The sequence below is a fragment of the Hibiscus syriacus genome, unplaced genomic scaffold (genome assembly GCF_006381635.1).
Source record: "Hibiscus syriacus cultivar Baekdansim isolate YM2019G1 unplaced genomic scaffold, ASM638163v2 tig00113724_pilon, whole genome shotgun sequence".
Lineage (NCBI taxonomy): Eukaryota > Viridiplantae > Streptophyta > Magnoliopsida > Malvales > Malvaceae > Hibiscus > Hibiscus syriacus.
In genome coordinates this window covers 2,117,358-2,123,150 of record NW_024063470.1, presented here as the reverse complement: position 1 = coordinate 2,123,150, position 5,793 = coordinate 2,117,358, and the positions used below count along the sequence as shown (strand labels likewise).

Here is a 5,793-nt window from a genome sequence, read left to right as displayed (position 1 = left end):
TCTAGGCTCAAGGAAAATGTTGTTGAAGTTTGTAGATACTGGGATAGGATCATGATGATTAGGGTTATTATAGAAGCGGCAGTGGTGAATGTTCTTTCAGTGTATGCCCCACACGTTGGCTTAGGGGAGGGGGAGAAACGTTGCTTTTGGGATCAATTAGATTATGTACTTAGGAGCATTCCGGAGGACCAAAGAGTTTTCATAGGGGGAGACTTCAACGGTCATATAGGTAGTGCAACCGACAGGTATGACGGTGTTCATGGGTTTCGATTTTGGAAGTAGGAACGAGGAGGGACGTACGTTGCTTGAATTTGCTACTACACACGATATGGTGGTCACTAACTCTTTCTTTAACAAGAGAGATATGAACTTGATTACGTTCCATAGCGGGGGACATTGTACCCAAATCGACTACATCCTGGTTCGAAATCGGGATCGATGGGCTTGCATTGACTGTAAGGTGTTACCTGAAGAGGCATGTACATCACAACACAAATTGTTGGTTTTGGTGTTCCACGCTCCACGGGCAAGCACTCAAAGGAGGGCTAAAATTGGTAAACCTAGGATCCTTTGAAAGAACTTACATGGAGCGACAACTGATGACTTTAGGAGTAAGGTTTTGTCTTATACAGGTTTTGGAAATACAAACTCAAATAATGCAGATATGTTACGGAAAAATATGGCAAATTCCATCAGAGAGGTGGAAAAAACACCTTGGGTTGTCGACAGGAAAGGTCAATGAACATAAAGAATCGTGGTGGTGGAACGACGAAGTCCAAACTAAGGTGAAGACAAATCAACTTGCTTCAAGGAGTTTCTACAACGCAATGAAGACGAAAGAAAGATCGAGAGCTAAACAAAGATACAAGGAGGCAAAGTGGGAAGCCAAGAAAACAGTGGCTAAATCGAAGGATAAGGCATACGAGGAAATATACAAGAGATTAGACACCAAGGAAGGACAAAACAGAATCTTCAGGCTTGCAAAATCTAGAGAAAGTAGAAAAAAGGATCTAGGTAGCATTAGGTTTATTAAGGACAACAATGGTGTTCTTTTAGTGAAAGATCATGATATTAAGAGGGTTTGGGGTAGTTACTTCTTTGGCTTGTTTAATGACGGTGCCTCTCCCGATATAGATAGTATCGTTGATGGGTCAACCGACCATCATACTACGGCCAATGACTGTAGTACAAGTAGGATTGGGTTTGAGGAAGTCAAAATGGATCTTCGAAAGATGGGGAGAGACAAAGCTGTCGATCCATATCAAATTCCCATCATTGTGTGGTTGACCCTAGGAGAAGAGGGAGTTAAGTGGTTGATCAACATCTTTAATATTATTTTAGAGACTGCCAAGATGACAGAGGAGTGGAGAGAGTCTACGGTGATACCAATATATAAGAATAAAGGAGATCCCCAACGTTGTGGCAACTACAGAGGTATTAAACTACTCATCCATACCATGAAGCTATGAGAAAGAGTGATAGAGGCTAGGTTGAGACAGGTTACTAGGGTTTCGGAAAACCAATTTGGCTTTATGCCATGAAGGTCTACTACGGAGGCGATTCATCTACTTCGACGGCTTATGGAGAAATATAGGGAAAAAATAGAGATCTTCACATGGCTTCATTGACTTTGAGAAGGAGTATGATAGTGTTCCCCGCGATACGATCTGGAAGACCTTGGAAACAAGACGGATCCCAACTGCGTATATCCAGGCAATTCGTGATATGTACTGTAGATCTACTACATACGTCAAGACTACAGTCGGTGACACCGAGGCATTCCTGGTGGAAATCAGACTCCACCAGGGGTCGGCTCTCAGCCCTTACATCTTCGTCTTGATTATGGATGACATCTATTGTGCGACACCAGACGGTGTCCCATGGTGTATGTTTTTCGCTGACGACATTGTCCTAGTTGCTGAAACAAAAACTGAGCTGAATAGTAGACTGGCTACCTGGAAGACTGCTTTGGAAGAAAAAGGTCTAAGGATCAATATTGAAAAGACAGAGAATTTATGTTCAAACTTCAGTGGGAACCAAAACGATGAAGATGTAGAAATATGCATAAAAGGACATGTTCTCCCCTCAAAGGATTGTTTCAAGTACCTAGGGTCTATGATACATAAAGATGGGGATGTAAATGATGACGTTACACACCGTATAAAGACGGGATGGCTAAAGTGGAGGGCTGCTACTGGAGTTTTGTGTGACAAGAAGGTACTTCTAAAACTTAAGGGAAAATTTTATAGAATGGCAATAAGACCAGTGCTGCTGTATGGATCAGAATTTTGGGCAATCAAGAAGGATCACGTTAGGAGGATGGAGGCCGTAGAAATGAGAATGCTTCGATGGGCATGTGGTAGGACTCTGTGGGACATGACATTAAACTCTGCTATTAGGATGTCCTTGGGGGTGGTGCTTGTATCTGAAAAATTGAGGGAGGGAAGACTACGGTGGTTTGAACATGTCCTTAGGCGTCAACCGCTGGATGCGGTCAGGAGGGTAGAGTCGATTACAGTCGACGGTGCCAGAAGGAGAGGACGACCAAGGCGGAAATGGGAAGACTGCTTGAGATATGATTTGAAGGATTTAGCCCTTACCGAGGACATGACCTCTGATAGGAAAGTATGGAGACTTAAGACCAAGGTAGCAGAGTAGTGCGGGTCACAGTCGTAGGGAGTAACATCTTTGTCTTCTTTTTAATGCCTTCATAGTAATTTTCATGACTTCTACTTTTTATACGTTTCTGTCATTGGAATTTATGAAGGCTAAGAAACTAGGGTCACGGAGTACTGTTGCCTTAGCTTAGCTTTTAACCATTTGACTTTATTTTTCTCTTAACTTGCTATCGTTGATTTATGTGTATCATTCTCTTCATGTTTCCTCTCTTTAAGTTTAGTCGAGTCTTACGTTTCTGTCTATATGCAGAGATTTTTACGCAGGGATTTATTTGCGAGGATTTATTTATATATTTATTTATTTATACATGCATTGCATTTTATCTTTACTTTTAATTTTCTGACTGCCGGAGGTCTTCCACAGAAGTTGTTCTCCACCTGGCGTTGGGGGCAGCCTACTACCCTACCTCCCCCTTATCCCATTGCATATGGGAATAGGGTTTTGTTGTCGTTGTTTAAAATAAAAAATTTAAAATTGAATTCTAAAATCATTTGATATTGTGGAATAATCCATATAAAGGAAAAAAAAATCAAGTGGGCCGTTTTTCACCCTTAACTGCCATAGGAGTATAAGGCAAGTTTGGTGTGTTAGAAATTTTGGAATTTTTCTGGCTTTGTCCTTTTGTGTTGAATAAATAAACATTGGTTCACACAATCCATGTTTAAAGACGATGGTTATTTAATTATTAATTTTGGAGATTTTTTATGTTGAAAAGTTTTATTAGATAAACAACTATTATCAATAAATGAAACAAACAAATTAACAAATAAAATTAGAATGATGATGTCTTTAATTTTTTGTTTGTTTGTGAACTTTTTACTAACAATGTATTACATATTAATCTTATATTTATATTATATATTTACTGATTTTTAAAAAGTAAAACGTTATTGAACTTTTACTTGCATATATATATATAATATATATATATATATATATATATATATAATCTCCAACTTTTAAAATTTGGGTATATATTAATTTCTTTTATATTTTTTTTCCTTTTTCATTTATTTGAGATTCCCATGCACTAATTGTCCTTCAATTTCATAGAAAGGTTCAAAATTTGCTCATACTTATCTGTTAAATATCTCCAATTTTTTAACAACAAATGTCCAAAGATAGATGCAAAAAAAAATCCAAGAACGGAGATTTTTTTTTTCTTAAACAGAAACTAAAACTTATTCAACATTCATCGACGCTTATTGTACAACAATGGCTTCAATTGACGGTGTCACAACAGTGAAAAGAGTGTCTATTAAGCAGTGACAGATCCATAAATATTTTTTAAGGTGAACACATATATGTTAACATATATTTTTAAATAGGACAGATACTAATAAAATTTTAGGGTAGGCACGAAAAATTTCAAGATGAACACCATCAATAAAATAAATAATTAATCAAAGAAAATTCGAATTTTAGCATGGGCATATGCCCACCCTCACCAAGTTGTGGCTCTGTCACTGCTCCTACGGACTGGCCACGACATAATTTCGCCAAAGAATCCGCTATTTGGAGAATTACCGAGCATTTCCCTATGCTTTTAGAGATTCCAAAGATCCAAAGTCCTATATCATCGCTAAACGCTCCTCCAATTGTTGCATTGCCTCCAAAGCTGGATACCACCTCTTATGTATTGATCTTTATCCAGACAACCATATTTTATTTCCGTTGTGTGGTAACAAATTCCTTTGTGGTGTTGTCATCATCAAGGTTTGTGATTCAATGAGTTCTTTATGCAGTGTGACGCTTTTCTTTGAAGCATTATTCTTTTTTATGTAGTTGGCGTTGAAGATGCGAGCTTACCCGCATCCTATCACATCATAATTATAATCAAAACTTCGAGAGGACTTACAAGTGGGTAAGTTTCACTCAATCGGACCGTTCCTTGGAACCCAAGAGTTTATCTCAATCACCCATTCGTCAAAAGACTTAGGTCCTCCAAAAATCACTTACCACTCTCCGCATGCCTTAAAGGCTATTCCCAAACAATTCACTGAGTTTGCTTGCTCAGGTAATCGCCCCCGAGTTACCCAGAAGTTCCTCTCTTTGTCATATTTCTTCAGCACCATTAGTGCATGATTAGCTGCATCCAGCTCGTTATTCAGAATAGTCACTAGAGGGGGTACATCTATTTCTCTACCCCTCATTTTGTGTAGGGTACATGTTAGGTAACATAGGTCAGGTCTTCATCTTCATATCATACACCTCTCTACATGTCAATATTTGTAAATTTTCAACCCCAATGCCACCAATAACATAAAACTTCTCGTCCATAATATGAAAAAAATTTCTTGCTTTATTCATGCTTGGAATGGTTATCCACTCGCCAGGTTCAAAATTATAAAGCTCCGTCGAGCCTAAAACATTTCCACTTGGATCACAACCATAAAAAATAATTATGATTTCACCTAAACTGGAAGATCCAAACAAGCAACTAGGTGTATCCATCATCACCCTGGATGTCCACGTATGCATCAATATCTATAACAACACTAGACATTATTTCCTTTCGAAACAGAAGTTCGATTCCAACAGCTAATCACTCCTTATCTACAAACTGAAACATTCATTAGACATCATTCTAGGAAAATGCATCCATCGAAGATGGCTTGGATCAAAAGCTTCCCACTCTAGAAGCTCCCAGAGAAGTAAATTCAATGCTCAACAATTCCCATTTCTTGCCTCAACTTGTACAGTTCACTCCGTATAACATAATGGAAACTGATATTCAATGGGGCAATGATGAGATAATCAAACATGTGTTCTGATTATAACATCATTACATCTTTGAATATGAGTTTCCACTATGTTATATAGAGTGGTGAGATGTACAAGTTGAGATGAAAAATGAGAATTATAGAGCATTGGATTTACTTCTCTTACAAGCTTCTAGAGTGGGAGGCTTTTTATCCAATTCATCGTAAATGGATGCCTATGTCTAAGATGATCTCCGATGAATGTTTCAAGTTTTCAGATAAGGAGTCATTGGCAATTAGAAACGAACTTCTTGTTTTTGAAAGGGAAATAATATCTAATGTTGTTTATAGATACATCATTGTGATATATACGTGGACATCTGGGACGATGATGGATACACCCATGTGCTTG

General features: G+C 38.1%; 1 pseudogene; it reads right to left on the bottom strand.

Annotated features, from left to right (window-relative positions):
* Nucleotides 1–4,550: 4,550 nt before the first annotated feature.
* On the bottom strand, nucleotides 4,551–5,444 carry LOC120187238 (annotated as a pseudogene).
* Between the last annotated feature and the right edge of the window lie 349 nt (nucleotides 5,445–5,793).